Source organism: Ciconia boyciana, chromosome 5, assembly GCF_034638445.1.
Source record: "Ciconia boyciana chromosome 5, ASM3463844v1, whole genome shotgun sequence".
Lineage (NCBI taxonomy): Eukaryota > Metazoa > Chordata > Aves > Ciconiiformes > Ciconiidae > Ciconia > Ciconia boyciana.
Window position 1 is genome coordinate 63,657,830 of NC_132938.1, and position 21,551 is coordinate 63,679,380.

The following is a 21,551-nucleotide window of genomic DNA, read 5'->3' on the forward strand; positions in this document are numbered from 1 at the left end:
CAGGCAATTTTCTAATGTGACACCCTTGACTAGCCCAGCTGTAGAGCAGGTGTCATTAGGAAATATGCAAGGCTTTCAGCAAAAAGAAATGTTAAACAGCATGCAGCACACAGTGGCAGTCACACAAAAAGGACAGAATACAACTTTCACCTGGACCTCTGTGGCTCCTAGCTATGTCATTTATCCTCCTTTCCTTCAGCAAAATAAGAAACTGTATATACTTCCCTACTTTCCTTTCATTGCCCCTTCATCTAATGTCTTTGTTCTCCTTATGCTACAGCTGTGGTTCAGAATCCTAATGAGGGACAGGAAGACTCTTCCCTGGGTAGGCAGATTTAAGTAATTAGATTGGCTGCTTCACAACTCCCTTTTATTTGCTGAGCACTGAGTATACCATGTTATCCGCAGGTATTTCCTAGTTACTGGGAGCTATTAAGTGTTAAATTCATGATCTAGCTTGATCTATTTCTTCTTTGTGTTATTTTCAAATTAAATAATCAGTGCAAATAGGTGAGGTGGAGGAAATTAGAATAAGCAGTGTATGTTTTTTAGATAAATTCTTGGTGTTTCTCAGGACTGAGAAAGGCCAGAGCATAGTAATTACTTTGATTACTGGTTACAATAATTTTAATTATAATAATCTATTATAAATCCCTTAAAGATTAATCCTGAAATGCCACTTGCGTTTCATCTTACTCTCTTTTAAAAGATTGATTTTCTCCCTGAACAGATCCAAACTCTCTTGCTGTCAATTGACCACAAAATCAATGGCCATACTGATCACAGAACTGGCTTGAATTATGAGAAAACATGTACTTTGCTTCCACTATAAGCATTTCTCACACCTTTTGCATATTTTGCATATTTTGCATATTTCTCACACCTCTAGCATTCTCCTGGAGAAACTGGCTGCTCATGGCTTGGACGGGTGTACACTTCACTGGGTAAAGAACTGGCTGGATGGCCGGGCCCAAAGAGTGGTGGTGAATGGAGTTTACTCCAGTTGGTGGCCGGTCACAAGCGGTGTTCCCCAGGGCTCTGTGTTGGGGCCAGTTCTGTTTAATATCTTTATCAATGATCTGGATGAAGGGATCGAGTGCACCCTCAGTAAGTTTGCAGATGACACCGAGTTATGTGGGAGTGTTGATCTGCTTGAGGGTAGGAAGGCTCTGCAGAGGGACCTGGACAGGCTGGATCAATGGGCCGAGGTCAATTGTATGAGGTTTAACAAGGCCAAGTGCAAGGTCCTGCACTTGGGCCACAGCAACCCCATGCAACGCTACAGGCTTGTGGAAGAGTGGCTGGAAAGGTGCCCAGCAGAGAAGGACCTGGGGGTGTTGTTTGACAGCCGCCTGAATATGAGCCAGCAGTATGCCCAGGTGGCCAAGAAAGCCAATGGCATTCTGGCTTGTATCAAAAATAGTGTGGCCAGCAGGACTAGGGAAGTGATCGTCCCCCTGTACTCGGCACTAGTGAGGCCGCACCTCGAATACGGTGTTCAGTTTTGGGCCCCCCACTACAAGAGAGTCATTGAGGTGCTGGAGCGTGTCCAGAGAAGGGCAATGAAGCTGGTGAAGGGTCTAGAGCACAAGTCTTATGAGGAGCGGCTGAGGGAACTGGGGTTGTTTAGCCTGGAGAAGCGGAGGCTGAGGGGAGACCTTATTGCTCTCTACAACTACCTGAAAGGAGGTTGTAGAGAGGTGGGTGTTGGTCTCTTCTCCCAGGTAACAAGTGATAGGACGAGAGGAAATGGCCTCAAGTTGCACCAGGGGAGGTTTAGATTGGATATTAGGAAATTTTACTTCACTGAAAGGGTTATCAAGCATTGGAACAGGCTGCCCAGGGAAGTGGTTGAGTTGCCATTCCTGGAGGTATTTAAAAGATGTTTGGATGAGGTGCTTAGGGACATGGTATAGTGGTGGTCTTGGTAGTGTTAAGTTTATGGTTGGACTCGATGATCTTAAAGGTCTTTTCCAACCTATATGATTCTGTGATTCTGTGATATCAAAACATTACAACCAGGAAAAACACATGCAGGACGATTTGCAACTATATATAATATGGCAGAGCACACTGACAATTGCAATGAATTTTCAAGCCATGTGGTGAATACATTCCTCTCAGGTGACAAAAAGCAGTACTGCAGGATCCTGAGCCTTTGCACTTCCTTTTCTGTTTGGGGTTCAGAACTTTTATGTAGGACAAACTTGTAATTATTAAGATGCTAGACTGGAACCTAGACTTCCTTGATGCTCATTGTATGCCACTGTGAGAGACTGAAAGAGTTAATATCTCAAACATTGTGGCGATGCAAGGCGCTATTTGCATGGTGACGGCAGGTCAGTGAGCATGAGGTGGGGGAGAGCAGGAGAGGGATGTGGAGAATGCATCAGAGGATGTGCAGTTCCGGAACTTACCATGTATGGCCAGAGGTCACAGATTTGATCTGAGGAAGGGGCTTGTGACCGCCCGAGAGACCCCTTGTGACCAGCCCCCTCCCCCAGCGCCTGCGCAGAAGATTGAGAACTTTGTAGAACAAGAACCATGTAAGTCCTGAAGGGGCGTAGCTGGAGGCGGGGATTAACCTATAAAAGACACACCCCCAGGGAACCACGCATGTGCCCATCACCGGAGGATTGCCATGTCTGTCATCGCAGGATCCAAGGGTGGGGATACTTTTTCTTTCTCTTTCCTCCTCTCTTCTCCTTTCCTTTTCTCGCTTCTCTCTTCCTCTACTCTTTCAATATATGTAAGTTTGGGATAAATTGTGACAGGTTGCCAGGAAAATAGCTCCATTGCCAAATCGCCTCTGTTCGTTCGTTGAGCTTGCCAGTTCGTTAAGTTTGTCCGTTTGTCGAATTCACCAGTTAATAAAGCTGCTGGCCAGACTGTTCCTCTGAGTCATTGTCGTGACTCTACCGACCACACGGCTCTGTTGAGCAGAGATCGGACTTTGTCGTCAGGGAATCAAAAAGATTCACCCATCTCGCAACCCACCAAGTGAGATGAGATAGCCACTTTGAGAAAGATGCAAATGTCTTTGCACCAAAGCACCTAACTTTCAGGCCCAGATGCAGCATTTGCAAAGCATATTGTAGGAGCTAAGTACATCTGGATGACGTTCAAAACAGCCAACACATTGGCAAGTTTGGAGTAACTTAATGCTTAAGTGGAAGGCAGTGAGGACAGAAGTCAAACTCACACCTCATACTCCCTCACCTCCTCCTTTTTTTGAACGAATGGATTTGAAACTTTTCCAGAAGGCAGGCAGCATAGCTTTTTACACCTTCCTCCTGCTTACAAGTTGCAATTATTTTGTGTTAATTGCTGCTAGTGCCTATTGCCCCTGAGTGCGGTGGAAGCCAACACTAAGCAGCCCTGCTTAACTTATCCACTTTCCTGTCTCTTGCCTAAAAGGCTCCATCTGTTCTCTGGGGAAAAAAAATCACCCTGCTAGGCCCTTTGTCCACTTGATAACTGCAGAAGACAACCCATCTTTGCTCACCTGGATAAAAGGCTCCTTTTGTCATACACTGGTTGCTCTGCTCCTATGACTCATGCAGCAGAGAAAGATTTGTCCTGCTTCTAAATTCCTTGGCCACCATCCCTGGTTACCTCCCTTTGTACTATGGCTGCAATCTCTGAAGTTGCCTAGAGGAGCTGGCAGTCCAGTTGTCATTACTTTTAATAGGAACTGAGCATCTAAACCTCGTGGACAGGTTTGAAATATCCAGTCTATTAATTCACACTGTACAGCATGACATACCCTTATCTTCCAGTTTTTGCCAAGGTGTCCAGATTTATAGACCTGACTGACCCTAACTAAAATCAGAAATAAAGTTCAAGTCTTGGGGGAAAATACGAAATAACAATAAAAGAAAATTGATCTCATCAGTTTTTAAAGCAGCCCAAAAGGCCTCCAATGTTCAGCATTGGTGCACTGAGTAGGTTATATCCAGAAGTTTCAAGACCAGTTGTTAAAGCTGTCCAGTTATCCCACAGCTCCGTTTGGTTAGGCTTGCTTGTCTGTTTAGACTTAGGAGGCCGAAAGAAAAGCCAAGAGGCATGCTTCAAAAATTTGTGTTTAGACACTGAAATAACTGATCCAATTTGAAAAACTGTTAATTCTCCAGCATCTCTTGGGGTAAGTCTTGGCTTTGTTTGTGTCTTACGGGACTCTCTCACTTGGCCTGTGGAAATCTTCGCTTATGTTAGAGGAAGAATGTTTTCTCTCCAGCAGAGAACAAGAGGTGCAAGATTCTCCCAGGAAATCTTTGCAAAGGTTTTCACACCCTTCAGTGTGACTTAGTAGGCCTACAATAACAGAGAAAGTATAGCTGAATGGGAGTTCTGCTTTAGGTTGAAAGTTGCTCATTCTTTTTCTCTATTGCACAATTCAAAGGACATCAGAAACTAGTGGAGCTATCCAGAGCCAGAAATAGCAGTGAATCAGGCCCTTTAATTAGAAAGAATATTGCTATTTATTAAATAAGTCCTGTCTCCATTATAATCTCAGCATTTCCAGCTCAGTCAAGCTGGATGAAGTTTTCCTTTCAGTCTCAACAGCCATCTTTCTTTGCTTTCCAACTAAAAAATAACTGGCATTGCCATAACCATCCCATTCTCTGCCCCCCCCCGGTAAAGGAAAAAAGTAGATACTAGTCAGTTCAGAAACTAGTTTGAGCTCACCCATGAAGAGGCCTATTTAATGTTTAAGCCAGTGGTGCAATACATCCACATATACTAATCCCTCTCGTCTATGGCTGGTAAATCTTTGTACAAGCAGAGAATTCTACATAGCTAAAGAAGGCACAAGCTAACCACCTCTGAATATATTTCAAATGCAAATATTTTTGCCCTATGTCCAATCTTGCTGGTAGGTCATTTGCAAATCAGGTTTTAGTGATAGTTTTGTAGCTAGATTATGGAAAGCCACTGACCCTGGGTAATGAATATTCTCTATATAATCACAGATACATCTTCATATAAATATATGTTCTGGTGTGTAACTGTACTTCAGCTGATTCTGAAATGCTGTTGTGGTACCTCCTGGCAGCTATAGTTCAGCCACCTAATGGTCCCTGTTTCATTTGGTGACTTGAGCTCCTTGTCTGAACTACATTTCCCATATGGTCCCACTTCCCAGGTAATTGCTGGGATACATCAAAGGGTTCTGACCTATGGATAAGGGGATTAAGAGCTATCTTAGCAGTAGGCGGAAGCAATAGCATACTTTGTATCACAGGTCCAGTTATATTAATACTGGAGGCTTTATGGCTAAAGGAATCCAAGGTGTTATGCATTTTCCTCCAAAAAGGGAGCTACTTCTGACTGCGCTAGATAAAAAGTCTGAATTAATGAGAGGAGACAGTAGGAAGCTGAAGGCATTCTAGCACAGCACTCGGGCTTGGTCTTGCAGTGTGTGGAGCAGTACTGCGATTACAAATCATGACTGGGCTCACCAGAAAATGGTCTCTGCTTTATTCGTTGTTTGTCTAAGGATAGCCTCTCCTTAGGGGAGGAGAGTTCCTCGTGTAAGCAAACCTAGAACGGCAAAGCCAAACTCAGCAAGGAGTACTGCTGCAAAAAGAGAGTCACTTCACTATGCGCAAAGCCAGAGAACACATTCAGCTCATCTGAAATAGGGGACAGGTTAAAGACAAAAGTATTTGTACTCCAGTCAACCTTTGGGATCATAAGTATATCTGAAAACTGATGAATTTTCCATTTTTTTTCAGTTTGGTTGTGAATATTTTCCAAGCTTTCCAAATAACATGAGGAGAGAAAAGTGTTTGCTGTTCCACCAGTGGAGGGAGAACAGACCTTATTTCTGATGACTTCCCCAGAAGCAGGATTTTCCAGCTGTGTAGGTTTAACAGTGACCTTGACTCAAGGTTGAGGAATAGAACAGTATTTGAATTCCACCCATCTCTAATCAGTGCTAAAAAGTGTGCTTCTGAAGCCTTTCAACTTTCTTTTCACTTTGAGAACTGTTTTTATTGTAACAAAATCATAAATGTCTCCTAGGCAACACCGGCAAACAAAAGAGGAAGTAGTAGTAAGGAATCAATACAGATAATAAGAAATACAGTCAATAGGCTGCTGCAATACAAATGTAGATAGGACACATATGCTAAAGAGATTTAATTTACCTTCATCCTTGACGAACAAACTAGTTTCTGGTTTTTTGAATAAGGTTATTAATACAATTCCAAGTAGGAATGACATGATGAAAACCTCAAGGGGTCATATTTTTGTAGTAAATTCTTACTAAAATACTATTCTGGTATCCTCAGAATCCTAAACTATTTAAGGCAATGAATCATTTATTCTCTTTTCCATATCTAGTGAAGTGAAATCTTGATCTTTCTAGTCACAATTATTTCTACTAATCATTATTAGTAATAGCAAGAAAGTATCAGGAAAAAACAAAATGTATAATGGCTAAGTAAAGTAAGCAAGCGTCAGAGGTCCATTTGTGTTACCTGATTTATCAAGATGGTGTATGATAGTTAACCGGTACATCACAGTTGCAGAAAAGCACTGATGCATTTTAAAAAGCACACATTAGAAATTATTTTAACAGCCTTCCTGCATTTTCTGCACTTTCTGTTGTGCAAGAATGCCCAAATACCCAACACACTGATGCACATCTGTTTGAAGTCTGGCTTAGTTTCTGAAGTTTCATTTCTGAGGAAGAACTCTGCTGTATAACACAGACTTTCAGTAGCCAGGCTGTGTTCAAACATAAATACCCCCTGACTGAAGCACACAATTAAGAAGTGGAAACTGTAAAAGTGGAAAAGCACTGGAAATTATAACAGTTGGGCAGAAGGGATATTTCCTCAGAGAAGAAAAAACAAAACAGGAAACCCTAGCAACTCATGCTCACAAAGGAATGACGCACATTCACCTTTTTTTTTAAATAGTCTACAGTTCCTGGAGAACTTTGGGGAGCCACTCTGCTTACTATTATTTTCTGCCTGCACGTTCCATATTTTGCAAATCTTTCACTGTAACATTTGTGTTATGACAATGGGGTTATTTGCATGCAAGCAGTATATTTGAGTTACAATTTTGTCTGCTCCTGCTGTTCATTCCTCACCTGAAGTCATAATGTGCTCTCCTTAACATCATAATCATCTACACAGCAACCCATGTAGATGTCACAAAGGGTTATGACTTCAGCTGAGGTATCAGTAGGAACAGAAGGGCTTACATAAAGAGAGATACTGTCTGCATGCAAATGTGTCCATTTAACAGGAAAAAAACAAGTGAGAGTCATTAATTACAAAGTGATATGTTCACTGAATTGCATTCTCATGGAATATTTTTCAGACTCTATGAAGCATTCAGTGCATCTTAAAAGAAAAAAAGCACAAGCTGGCTCCAAATCTCTGCTGTTATCAATTGGCACAGATCACTGGATTCTAGCCCACCTGCAATCTGCAGCAAATTGTTGTTTGCCTTTTGCTCATTGTATGAGAAGGCTGTTGATTCACTGTATCTGTTTTTACCAACCAGTCCCAATTTCAATTCTTTTCTTTATCTGAAACCCCCTGTGCTCAAAAGCTGAGTATGCCAGAGAGTTGCACTAGAGCTTGGCATCAGCTGTTATTAAATAAAATAGCTGAACAGCAGATGGGCATCAGAGACCTTAGTTGCTCAAACAGCAGGGGCCAGCTGAACCTTAATGCCACTAAACAAGCAAATAATCTGCAGTGAAGTTGGTGGTCAGGCTGTTATCCTTACTGGTTTCATTCAAAGGCAAGGAGCATGAAAGAGTGTCTACACACTAAGGGATGCAATCCTCCTTCCTCAACCAGGAGAGCTTCTTGCATTGGCCTTTTCTCCATGCTGTCAGGTTGCGCTTTAAGGCTGCCTGGACAGTCTTAAAACAACGTGTGGCGGCCAAAATTCAATGACAGCGCTGAGACGAAGACGGAGTGTTTTATACCCTTCTCAAGACACTCCAGTCTAACACTGGATGGGACTCTGCTTGGAAGCTGTCGACTAAAGTGTCTTGACTTAACCTGAAACAGTAAGGGCATTACTTCACCCGTTAGGTTGTTTACTGAAATCCTGCCCAACCAAAAACCTGAGGTTGAGAACAGAAATAAACGAACTTAAAGGGAACTGCGTACTCATGTGAAGGGTCTCTTGAGAAACTTAATCCAAGACCAAGAAGGTGCCCAAGGCCCAGACTTATCTGATATAGCTTTAGGCAGTTCATAAAATACACCTGTCCTCAGGTCCCTATAAACTCAGTTGAGAGAGTCTGGCACGTACAGAGGGAAAATGAAAACCAATATGTGAATGGTCTGCATGTGCCCATCTCTTTCCACTGATGGAATGAGCCTCGAATGACTGGTCCTCTGGCTTCAGTATCTCAAATTGGTGCATAAATGCAGTGGATGAATTCAGGCCTAAGACTAACTGCAACTTTGAGCATGAAAGTGTGGCTTTTTACAAGTATGGCTTGTGAATAATTATGTGGAAAGCTGATAACATTTTTATTCTCCATTAAAGAGACCTGAAGCATAAAATCCTGTTTTGTGTAGACATTTCAAAATATTTTTTAGAGTGTGATGTTAGTTTTTTATATAAACTTTTCTGTTCTCATCTTTAAAATTTCATTCCATGTAGATAGCTATTGCCTTGACTTTCCCTTCTGATACAGAACTGAAATGTCCAGTTCTTCAAAACTGAAAAATTGCAGTACTAAGGAATACTTAAAGTCCTACTTAAGAAATGAGAACTAATAACTATAAAATTACTTAATTTTTATATAAACATTTTCCTGAAAATGAAAATGTGGAGAAAACTTCAATGGGAACATACTAAGATTTGAGTTTGCATAAAAATATTTTTATTAGTATTAGATATGCCCTGGTTAATTGCTGAATTATCTTCCCTGCTGCATAACTTCTGTCAGCCTAATTACTGTGTACATTACAGCTTCAGATCTTTTGGTCTCTATCTCAGCGATTATTTGAAAAAGTTTACTAGCTGATAAACTACTGAGAATGTAGTAAACCCCAAACTAAGACTGCTGAGACTGAGAAGATTTTTATGTCTTCCCATTTGGAAGAAACTCTCAACCTCATTTATAATAGTGCTAAAGAAGTTAGGGCTGGTAGGCAATAGAGCTGGTCATAAAATTTTCCAATGGAAAACTTTCCCATGGAAAGATCACCTTGCTGCAAAGATGGGAACACTCTAAAATCTCAGTCTGACTGAAAAACTAAAGGAAAGAATTAAAGGTCTTAATATTTCTCCTCCTTTCTTTGCAGCATCTGGAAAAGCCTTGGGAGGTGTGATGGCATCAGCCATTTTCTTCTTCCACTAGCATATATATTACAGGACACACCTTCCAGTTTTATATCAAAATTTATACATAACAGACCAGGCCTACACACAGTCCGTTAGTGAGAGTAATGCTTGACAGAAGACGGCTTTTCTCCTTTAGTCACCCTTCACATAACTTCTTGCTTACATGGGATGACAGAAGTGTTTGACCTCATCTTCTCAGGGTTCTCCTTGTGGGATAATAGCTGGAGGTGACTTAGAAATTAAACTTATATTCACACTTTTAGGTAAGGTACAGCATTGAAGAAGATTCCCGGGTGGAATGCAGCTGACATGCAAGGCCATTCCACGGAAGTTCCCTAGGCCTGTAACCTTAGACGTCAGTGACACCAGGGGGTGTACTGACTCTAAGAAGGTACTGTTCGGAGGGTGGAGCGGTGTGGAGACGGCCAGGCTCTGCAATTAAATGGGAACTCAAAGGTATTGTGTGTGACCAGTAAGCTGCACATTTGCTACCCTGGGCCAACAGTCTGTCATGTTTCTGACAAAATGCTGTCCTTTGATGAACTTTGCTCATTATGACATCATTATAATACCAAAACACACCTCCATCCCAAAAGCTACCTGCCTCCAAGGTGCGACCACTCCTCACTGAGCTTGCGCTTTGAGAAAACTTTACACCAATCCTAAACAAAGATGTATGACTAGAGTCACTCAAGCTCCACCCGAAAGGTAAAAGATAGTATAAAATGGCTTAAGAGAAAGCGAATATTAGGGAAGACACCATCGCGTACCACTCTGACCTCTGGGATCAGTCGACGGGCTGAGCCTCTCTTCCCCCCCATCGGGACGCCTTTGGGTAAGAGTCGAACACTTGGTTATTCCAAGTGCCTCCCCAGGAAACTTAGAAATCTCTCTAGAGTTGCTTTATCATCTTTAACGCATTTATAGCCGGCAGTGTCACTCATACTCTTGGTATTTGCACGTGCTTTGCAGACAGTAAATTTATCACCAGTAATCCAAAGAATCTGTGTATCTGTTGCTCCAATAAACTGCACTCTTTATTAATGTGGCCGTGATAGTTCATGCAACACGACTAGACTGGGGGTGCAGCGCGTTTAAATTAACGCTGTCGCCTTTGCTCTGATGAATGGCTGCATGTACAGTCCTTAGAAAATAACTGTTGACCAAGTCTGAGACTAGGACTGGACTTAGCCGCCCCTAGACTCCTCTCTGAGAAGGAGTTTAGAAAGCAAGGGGGTCCTGTCTGAACCTCGTGACTCAACGGGAGGGTTCCCCCCCCTCAGCCACTCCTCTGACTCCTACATGACAGTAACCCTTAACCCAACACTCCTACAATACAACGTTAATCCTGCACTTTCTAGTCTTCTAAACAGAGGAAAACAAGCTGGGGATGAAATACTTCCTTTGGACAAATGGCAAAGGTGGCAGTCCTTAGCCCACTTAGGAAATACGTGCAGCACAAGTTTCAGTGACACATTCGGTCTGTCAGACACACAACATTGCTGTAGTCTGTTTTTATGTATTCCATGTCCAATCCTCACATAAATGTTCTGACTACAGATAGGTAGTTGGACTTTTCATCTGTTATATGCTTTTCAGTGTCCACACCAGTAACTGGCAAAAAAGTTGTTACAAAATGTTGGTTCTTTACACCCCTGTAGAAAATGCTTTGGCTTTGAATTTTCACAGTTGCTACCAAAACATAGCAATTTCCTGAGTTACCTTATGCCAAAGAGCAGACTGTTTTTCGAGCCACCCAGGAGAGATTTAACAGTGGAATAAGATGTTCTATTTTTTGATGTTTAAGGCTGACTCTGAAGTTGCTGCAAGTCAGAAGCATCTTCTGGCGTTTTTAAAATGCCCAGTCCAAGAAATGGCATACCGCATGTTAAGGTCTTTCTTACAGTGCTGGAGGAAAAAAACCACTGCACCATGACATGCAAGGCAAGAATGCATGCCCTACCCCAGGGTAAGATAATGTGATGGGGCAGGAAGACAGCACAGGACTGAAGCTGAGCAGAGTGAGACATTCCCTGTCTGCCTGTTTCCAGAAAAATCTACCTGTTCTAAGCAAATTGATTCAAACCAGACAGAAGACAAGCATTCGTATTGCAAAGTTTCCATACAGACAGTTATTCATGCCCATAATGGTTAGGTGGCCAGCTGCATCTGTACTGCTTTCTGTACTGTATGTGCCATTCTTTATTTAAAAAGAAGTCAATATGGACAAAATAGTAAAAAGTAATGCATCTGTGATATCATTCAGATTACATTCTCAGCCTCAGTTACAAAGCATTAATAATTACTTCTGTTAAGTATTAAAGGATCTTTTCTCTCCAAATACATTAAATATGCAAATGCCTAGCAACTTAAGTTCTTTGTACACATCTATTATTTTATTAGGTATGCCAGTAATTCCATGAAATCCACCTTACCCTTCCTTGGTAACTGAAGTGCTTGATGTGATTGTGGGTTCTGACCAAGACTCAGCATCAGTTTTGTCCCCAGCAATGTAGTAGAGATTGCCACTGTGGCACTGAATGGCCAACAGCATCTTCAGCAGGTCCTGAGCCACCACTATTTTCAGGATAACAATTCAAGCCCTATCCAGATAGGACCAAATGTGCTATGTAAAGGCTCAGGAAATTACTGTGTGAACTATTCAGGTATTCTTGTCCAAGGTATAATAACCCACAGTCCACCCTTGCACTTGTATTAGAGACCTAATAGCAGTAAGGGGACTCAGATCTCCTTCTCATGTCACAAGGAGGAGCCAGACACAAACAGTTACTTTCCTTAGGTGAATGTGATCACTTAATTGGTCTGTCAGCCGACCAGATTAGTGAACTACTAATAGATAGACACCAGCACTTGGGGAGAGGGAACCTCAGCCCAAACACAGGGAGATTTTTGTGCTGCAATTCACATTTTCAGCTTCTTTACACTAGGGTTGTAGGTACTTTTGATCTTAAGTCCTGAAAATGATTTATAGCATAGTGGAACAGGCTTGATATTTCACTGCTTCATCCCAGGTTGCATTTAGTTGTGTTCTCACCTATCCTTTCAGCCAACTCTTGCAAGAACCGACTTACATTGTTGGAAAAAATGCTTTGAAAAAGAGCAGGTCACTACAACTGCAAGAAAGCATTTCCTAAAAAAATGCAGAATCCTTATGCATGCATGAGCAAAGGCCAAACAGCAGTATTTAATCGTAAGACAGTGGAGATAAAAAAGGAGATGTACTAAAAAGCTGTACTCTAAATGAAACACATTAAGAGAGATAGTAAACACTAATCTATGCAATGGACACCACAGATGCACTGCCCATAAAAGCAAGTAATAAGGAAATGGTGTGTGCATGGAAGAAAGTTTAAACACAAGGGATACTGTTAAAAAATGATATGTATCTCAGGGCTGATATAGAGCATGCAAGGGATATGCCTTCAAGGGCATAAAGGGTTTCCTCTGTGGTACATTATCTGGAAACCATTTGTAAAGTAGAAGTACATGATTCAAACCACCCCAGGAAAACGATGTTTTAAGGATAGGTATTTTCATACTTTCTAAAAGCAATAAAGGAGCTGTCACTGTGGGTGATTTTCAGATCCATTTAAAAGACATTGCTTAGAGAGGAGGGAGGTCTTGTCATGGCATGCAGTAAGGAGAGAAACCTGGAGAACTGAGATGCTGCTATCATCATTTCCTCAGAAGAGAGAGGCAATGGAAAACATCTGAAGGACTCCACTGCTAGCTGTCTCCACTCAGAGAGGCTACACAGCTCTTTAGTATTTTAGTCTGCAGTCCACTCTCTGAAAATGTTGCACTTGAACTAAGAAAAAAGAAATGGAATTTTCCAAAAAGATGAAACAGTTCCAAAATCTGAATTTGTTTAAAATGTCTAGTGTCTACCTTGCCAAGTTTTATCAATAAACAAAGCAATGTGATGACACTCCAACTTTTTTTCTATTTATGTTTTCCAGTTCATCATTCCACAAAATCCCTCTGAAAATGCAAGAACCAAGGTCTAAAATGCACTGTTCAGGAAGCCAGTTCATATCCACAGTACTTTCATTAATTTAAGAGGAATGTAAGATGATGTCTTTGGGGACAAATTATATTTCCTTTCAACAATTAAAAAAAAAATGGCAGAAGACAAAATTATTTTCTGGAAAAATACTATTAATGCGGTGTTGAAGGAGCAAAGCAACGGAGATTGCCAATAGGTAGAAGATGAAACCAAAGTAAAATAGAAACTGAATGAGTCTGAGAAGAAAAAAACTGTATGTGTGGTAAATAACACCTAGATACATAAAATGAAGCACAGATGCAGCACAGAGTTAAGCCAAGGGTCTGAACTGACTCATGGAAGCACGACAAAGTCTGCGCAGAGTACAAAGGTGTTGTTAGACTAATGAAAATAAAGCAACTAATCAACTGTGCAAGTCTAGGCAAGGAAAGGCTACAAGATCACTGCAATCTCTTCCATATATTGCCTCAGGTGTGCTGGAACCAGCAGCCTCTAGACTGGTCATTGCATTTCTGCTTTGGTCTATGTTCTATAGCCCACCTAGCAGGGAAAATGACTTGGGTAGTGCTACTGTGATTGTAGCAAGAAGCTGCTGGGCTGTGTTGTGCCACAAAGCTCTTCTGGTTAGCTCACAGCTACCTTGAGGATCTATAACAACATACTGCATTACATTAAGTGATGGACCTGTCGTAAATCTGCTCCCCTGCCATGACTTCTGCAGTTGTGGAATCCTATGCAGGACCTCCTCCCCGGCCTTTCAGCTGCACAAGAGACACAGAAAAGCAAGTGATTTTTCAATGACCATTATGAGCAAAGGAATGAGAATTGGTCTCCTAGCACTCCACACTACAGTGCATCCTCACATTCAGCCTCAAGGTCGCACTGCACATCTGCAAAGATGTTACTGAGGTGGCATCTTGCCCGAGGATGCCTCACTCTCTCCTTGTATATCCTGCTGAACTAACCAACATGAGTGGAAACACTACAGCTGATGGACTAAATTGCAACTCTTAGAAAACCCATGGTAGCAGCAGGTTCCTGAGTTTGCAGTATGTTGTCCTGTTGTATAGCCACCACCACCTGAAAAAAAATTTAGCTTAATATCTGTCATGCTTTGTTGACTATCAGCTAAGTGAACAGAGTTTACCCTCTTCTAATGTAGAAAACTTGTGGTATGCATCAAGAAGGTGAAACTGCTTTTTTGCCTGGCTTCCTAGCAGGATGAAGCAGTTATAAAATAGTTCATCCAAAAAGGTACCAGTTAAGCAGCACATAGGCATTGGTTAGTCAGTGAGCACCTCTGCTTCCTCAAATGAACTATGATGCCACTGGGGACCATCTTGTGATGCCACCAGACAGACAGAAACAGAGCAAGGTGGTGGTTAAATTCAACATTGCTCCCAAGGGCATTGCTAGTTCACAGGTAGCAATGAACCGCTTGTAGTAATCTCCAGCACAAGGTAGGGAAAGACATTAACTTTGGCTGACACAGCATTTCTTCAAGTTGTGCTTGTGTCACTAAATTAAGTGTCCTGATGGATGCATTACAGTAAATTATGCCAAATAGAAAACATCCCAGAAAGTTAATTAATCACCTTTCAGTGGGTAAATGTTTAAGTGTTTGCATTCCATTTTCCAGAAAGACCTAGCAACTCTTTTCCCCAGGTATTAGACTGGCTCAGAAATAATGCAAAGAGCCACTGAGATGTTTTCAGAGGCCTATGCCTGAATTTTTAAATGCTTAATTTTACCACGAGATTTCTGACTGCAGAAACAGTGAAGCTTAGTCTCATAGAGATTCCTGTCTCCAGGGAAACTCCCCTCTGGTGTATTCTCCAAGTACCTAACAGGGCAGAAAAGGTACTGCTGTGTTTCCCTCCTGCAGGTTTTAGGAGGTTCTTTCTTGACTGCCTAAACCCATAATTTCATGAAAGCTGTCAAATACAACATTTTTGACTCCTCTATTCTGTCGAATTTGATTGAAACAGGCTGCTTTAAAAGCTAGGGTTTGGGACACACAGATGTAAATTCACACAGCTACACTCACTTCATTATTGTATTGGCCATGTTTTTAAAATCAGACAAAAATCTGTCCTACAGGTACTGAGCCACAGATTTTCAAAGGTACATAGCTTGCAAGTGATTTAAATAGCTGCATCTGAATTTAAGCACTTTGACTGAAGTCAACATTTTGTTAAATAACTTCTGTTGCTTTTAAAAGGATTTACCACTTCAGTAACACGGAGGATCTGTGCAGTAGAGGCCCAGCTGATACTGAGAGAAAAGAGAACTCAGGGTTAATTCTCACTTACCTTTAAAATTCCAGTGTTGAGAGCCACAGTCTCACAGCCTTTCAGTGAGGCTTGGTTTCCAGCTTTGAGAGTTTCTGGTTCAAGATTAAATTAAAATTCACCTTTAAGTTTCTTTCTGAGTCAGCTCACACATGGAAGCAGTATTTCTATTGCATCCTTTTAGGATTGGGAATTAGACATTCCCTTTTTGCTTACACAGTGTCATCTGTCTATGCTAATCAGCAATTTAAAGAGGTGACAAGGCTAGGTGTTTCTTCATTACTTTCACACAAGAGATTTTCCAGAGACTTGTAGGGGAGAGGCAGGAAGAAAAACTCTGGACCCATTCTTCATCTGGTGTGAACTGACAGAAATGTGGTGAAATCAGTACATCTTGTGGATTTACACAAGCCTCCAGGCTCTACATTAATGAAGAAGTGTCATTCAGCAGTTACATGCACTCTCACCTGTTACATGCACTCTCACCATCTCATATTATTGCGGATGGAGACAGGAGAGCTCATCTGTGAAAGCCAGAGTGGGTGGCAAATGAAGCTAAGTGAAGACTATGATCATCAGACATGCAGGAGATTGACAGCACATCCCAAATACAAACATGACTGATTTAATGGGAGGGGATACATTTAATTCAGAGTGACACTGAGACAGGGAACCAAGCCAGGGGGCTGAATATAGAGACATATGGACGAAAAGACCAAGGCTATACTAGCCAGATCACATTACCTGAAAGATGAATACGTTTAGACATTTGCATCTTTCCAAAGACTAGTTGTCAGTGGCTTGAGACCTCAAATGCTCATTACTTTGGGTAGAGACATGCTGAGACATTAGGGAGTAACTCAGGATGCAGAAGTGACCAGGTAGCACTAGGAATGTTTCAGCAATGATCCAGCAGATATAAAGACAACAATAACTTCTGTGTGATTTTCCAATGCCTGTTTTTCATCCATGAATGGTTTAATGTTCCTCCACTCCTGTAATTAATCAGAAAGAAAGGGATTCCTGCAGGAGATTCCTGGAAGTTAGTTGTAACAGGATAAAGTCAAGTCTAGTCGTGGCCTGAAATGCATCCCATTTCTCTAAAAAAATCAGACAGCATGAGGTGCCTCAGAGGTACAGAGAGGTGAAACAACTTGCCTAAGGTTCTTCCAGCATTTCAGAAAAGAGTCTAGTGCATTAAATATATCTGAACAGGCTAAATTCAGATCCATTCTCACAGGCAACCAAGAATATCATTCAAGCTTATGCAGCGTAGTAAGATGTATGCCTTTACTACCACCACTCCTCCCATGTGGCTACACTTGACCCAGGAAAAGGAAGTGGGCAGGATGGAATTATCTCAGCATAGATCAGCCTTCGGGCTGTTTGGAGGCCACAGTGTCTTTGGATTCACTAAGCCTCAGGGGAGGAAGGAATTCCTATTTATTGGGAATTAGAGGTCTCACACTAATATAACCACTGTACTGCTTTAGTTTTCTAACAGCTAGCTAACTGAAAGCAAAGACAGCAATAACGTTCTGAAACAAACTTCAGAAGAGAAGTGTGGCACTCATCAAATCCACTTGCTCCTAGGTGTAGTTGTTCAGCAGGATTAATCCAGTAAGGGGTAAGACGATAGCTCTGTAGGAACAACGACTGTGCATGGTTCTTATGCTCTTGAATTCCCTCATGCATGAAGTTACTATTCCTATGTGATCCCTCGTGGCCCCTTGAGTCATCTGAGTGGAAGACAGACAGAAACAGAGCAAGCTGGTGGTGAAATTCTACATTGCTCCCAAGGGCATTCAGCATGGGATCTGAGAGGCACTTCAGTGTCCAGAATCATCTTTCTCCTTCACTGGCTTCTGTGCATACTGTGAAGCTGATACCAGTCCTTCCTCAGTAGACTGAGGACTCTCCACCTCCAAAAGCTTTGAGGCAAAAAGAACCCCACATCTAGACAATCTCAGTGGAGAAAAAATAATGTTTTCTCATTATATGTTAACACTTGCCTAAAAAAGCCCCAAAGATTCACCAGGAATATAAAAGGTGGAGGAACATAAATCTGCTAGGTAGAAGTATGCTATGGAAGCTAGGTGCTATTACTTACCTCATTGAAAGCATGGGATTGAAAGTTTGGACCTTCATCAGAAAAATAGTAATTGAATCAAAAATGGAATGTGAGGCAGCCAGTGACTTTTTATGAAGAGCAAAGTTTTATTTCTTTCTTACTATTGACACTTCATCTACAGCTTGTTTGTGTTGGGTAATCTGAACACTCCTGTTAACAACCAGAAAACCCTACCTAACAGAATGCCTTACATTTTATCAGAAGAGGCTGAGTATGATAAGAAGTAATTTTCCTAGAAGTTTTCCCCATAGCTATCTCAGTCTAAAACTTTTTTCTTTTTTCTTTTTTCTTTTTTCTTTTTTTCCTTTTTTTTTTCTTTTTAGACACACAAGCACTTTCCATGAATGCGTTTATTACAGAGAAGTGTCAATGACAAAAATAGTTATATAAGAGTGGAATGTGTTTTATGGATCCATTTTGGATGAAACTTGTTGTTCTGTGTTTATATGTTGCCCTCCAAGACTGAAATTGATATGAAGTAATACAGGTGATGTGTGACAGGCAGTATATTAGAGGAGAGCATTCCTTCTTCATTCCTTCTTACAAGGACTTCTTACAAATGAGCTGCTGGCATGAGTGGTTACACACTAGGCTTTCCATTAATTATCTTCATTTACTATGGCAAGGAGGGCTCACCTCATGTGCTTTTGATACCCTGAGAAAAGCAGAAAAAACTGCAGCACTCTCATCCCCCTCCCCACATATCCCCCAGAAAAGAAAACCAAATCTTTTTTTTTTTTTTTCCCCCAATTCTTCAGACAAAAATAAAACTATAATAGGTAGGCTACAGAGCTCTCTGGCTCACAGCATTGTAGTTCCTGGACAAGCCAAGTATCTTTATGTCAGGCAAAGTGGAACCCTGTTTTAAATCAACACCTCAATTCAGCTTTAACTGCAGGCAGAAACTTGCTCCTTGAATTGGTTATAAACATACAAAAGAGTTACTGTTTGTTTAGAGAGGTGGGAAAAAGGAGATTCTTTTTACAGGCTGAACAACTTCCTCTCAGGGGTAATAGGGAATTTATTAAGGTCATTTCTAGAAGCCCCCAAAAGACTGGGGGCCTGTATGTTTTAGATGCTAGAGGGGATAGAAGAAAAATAGTTCTGACTTTGAATAATAATAAAAAAAAAATCATAAAAACCCACAGTTAATATCTTTCAGGTATTTGTAAGTTTTCCAACTGGCCTTAAAAGAGAGGTATGAGTTGCCCTGTGTTTGCATGACTGAAAGCCCATTCAAAAGAAGTAAGTGAAAAAGCAGTACTAGTAAGAAATATCTTTTGGTGTATGGGAACTCAGTTCTTCACACAAGCATTTAAATCAAAGATGCAGAGTCCTAGACACAAGTACCAGCCATCTGGGCAGAGAACTGACAAAAGGAGTAATCCCAATTATTTGAAAGGAGATGAAAACAAGCAGAACGGTAGCTCCAGACTTTCTCTGAGCATGCAGAAAAATAGCCTGCTCCTATAAAATGGGTACTGTTTTACTAGATGCCACATAGGCAGTGAGAACGTAGGAAAACACTCTGCCTTCCTGGGACAAAACCATTCTATACAAATCCCCTCATATTTCATGACATACAAAAAGTCAAAGGGTCTTGCAGCCATTTGTAAGGACTGTGCTAGCATCATACAACAGTCTCATGTTAAATAGCAACATATAGATGAATGAGGATATGATGTGTTAAAGAGAAGTGGCCTTGCCACCTTGTATCAGGAGGAGTATTTTCATTACTAGGAGATCAGTACAGAATTAAGACAGAAGACCCAAAGCTGCCTCTACTGCTTTCTGCTGTTTTATGCTGGACAGAACAATTCTGGTAGAAAATGGGACAAGACAGACACTTCTAGGATGGGGGGAGAAAACATTAATTTCCTAAGCTTTACTCCAATTGAGGACATAAGCCAGTCCTGATAGGAAAAAGGAGATAGACCCTAAATGATCTGAATCTACTGCCAACTCAGTGGGTAAGTAATTAGCTCTTGAACTTCAGTCACTGCCACTACATAAATATAATATTTTCTGTAAAAACATTGCTATAATCTGTGTTCAGGGTTTTGAGGGTTTTTTTGTACATACAGAGTGAGAATATAGTTGTCACAGTTCTTCTTCCAATAACAACATTAAAATACAGCTGCAAGAAAATACAAAAAGCTTATCTTAGCAAACTCATAATTTTTGAAGCATCTGAAATCTAAATTAGCTCCACTCCATTGATTAAAAATATCGCTTACAGTGATTTGCCAAAAAAATGTGTTCTGAAATTTAAATTAGGTTAAGTATTTTGTAGCAGACTCTCATAATAATTTTCCAAAGCAATAAAATCAGTTATCAGAATTAATGATACATAAAATTCATTTTATGATTTTACTTACATTACCTTGCTTCCCTCCCTCATCTGTTTTCAAACGAATCCCATAACTTCATAATGTGCTTTTACAGCATGCAGTGATCCTTCTTGCAGCTGAAAGGACAACAACATTCAGTACAATCCTTTTAAAATTGCCTTGTTGATCACTCAGAACAAAATCACAAGGAAATGCAGAAAAGGCATGGGGACAGCCTTGCAGAATAGTTGTAGCTACAAGATAACTGAGAGACTAAAAGGGTGGCAGATGTCAAATAAAGCAAGGGCTTTTAATGCCATAAAAATAATGAAATGCAGAATTAAGTCTTGGATTTCACAGTGCTTTTAAACCAAGAGAACAAAAGAGATGCTACTCTTAAGATATCAGTGACTATTTATCTAGCACAAGAACCACCTTCCAGCTTATGCCTGAAGTTTTTCTCCATCAGGACACAGCTGCTGCTTTTCTAGCTCTGTAGAGGGCTTCCCTTCTAGACAGCCCATACAGGGAAACAGTCAGTTTCTTTGCTACTTGACAATCTCATGCTTGTGTTTTACTTGTAAGCAATGAAACAAATATTACAAAGGCAATCTTGCATCTACAAGGTGAAACATGAGGGCAGAAGAGTTAATGAGTAAAGCTACTGCTGAAGAGAAATTTTAAAAGTGCTTTCAACCCATTTCAACTGGTGAAAGGGACTAGAAGATTCACAGAGAGATGCAGTGAGAATATGCTGACCTAAAGTAACACACCATTATGATTACAGTGCTGATAATACGAAACATTTCAAGAACGCCACCCGCTAGCTTAAAGCAAGGTCTTTTTGCCATTAGCTGCTGGCATTTACTAATAAAAGGTAACCTAGTAGCTGACATTTGAGATCATTGCTTGTTACACCAAGCAAGACAAGCTAAGAGACCCCACATGTAGGGGTCTGGCAAGGACAGAATCCCACTGGCAAGGACACAATCCCATAGTACCTATGCAGAGTCAGTGACAGTAACAGGTAGTGACCTTCAGAAAAATACAAGGTGAAAAAGGCAGGTCCGAGAACAACTCAGAAAGAATAGTGAGCAAGCCATGCTCAGTAGAGAGCAAGAGCAGGCATAGAGCCACCTACAGCAAAGCTCAGACCAGGCTTAGAGGCCAGGAACTGTACTTACATGGAGCTCACAGGTCCAGGGGAAGAGAGCGTGTGTGTAAGTCCCAGGTGAGATTCTCCAGGGCAGTTAAAGCCTATTGGTGCACTCAAGTCCTAGCAAACTCCCTTCGAGACATCCCTTGACACTGGCTCTTCACTCTTTGTGTGCGAGGGTTGTAGTCTATCTTCTCAGTGTGATGTGACAGAACTTGTGGAGCTGAGAAGTGTACCACCAACAGAAAGCAGAAAGCAGCTTTATTCATGAGCTCTCTACTGT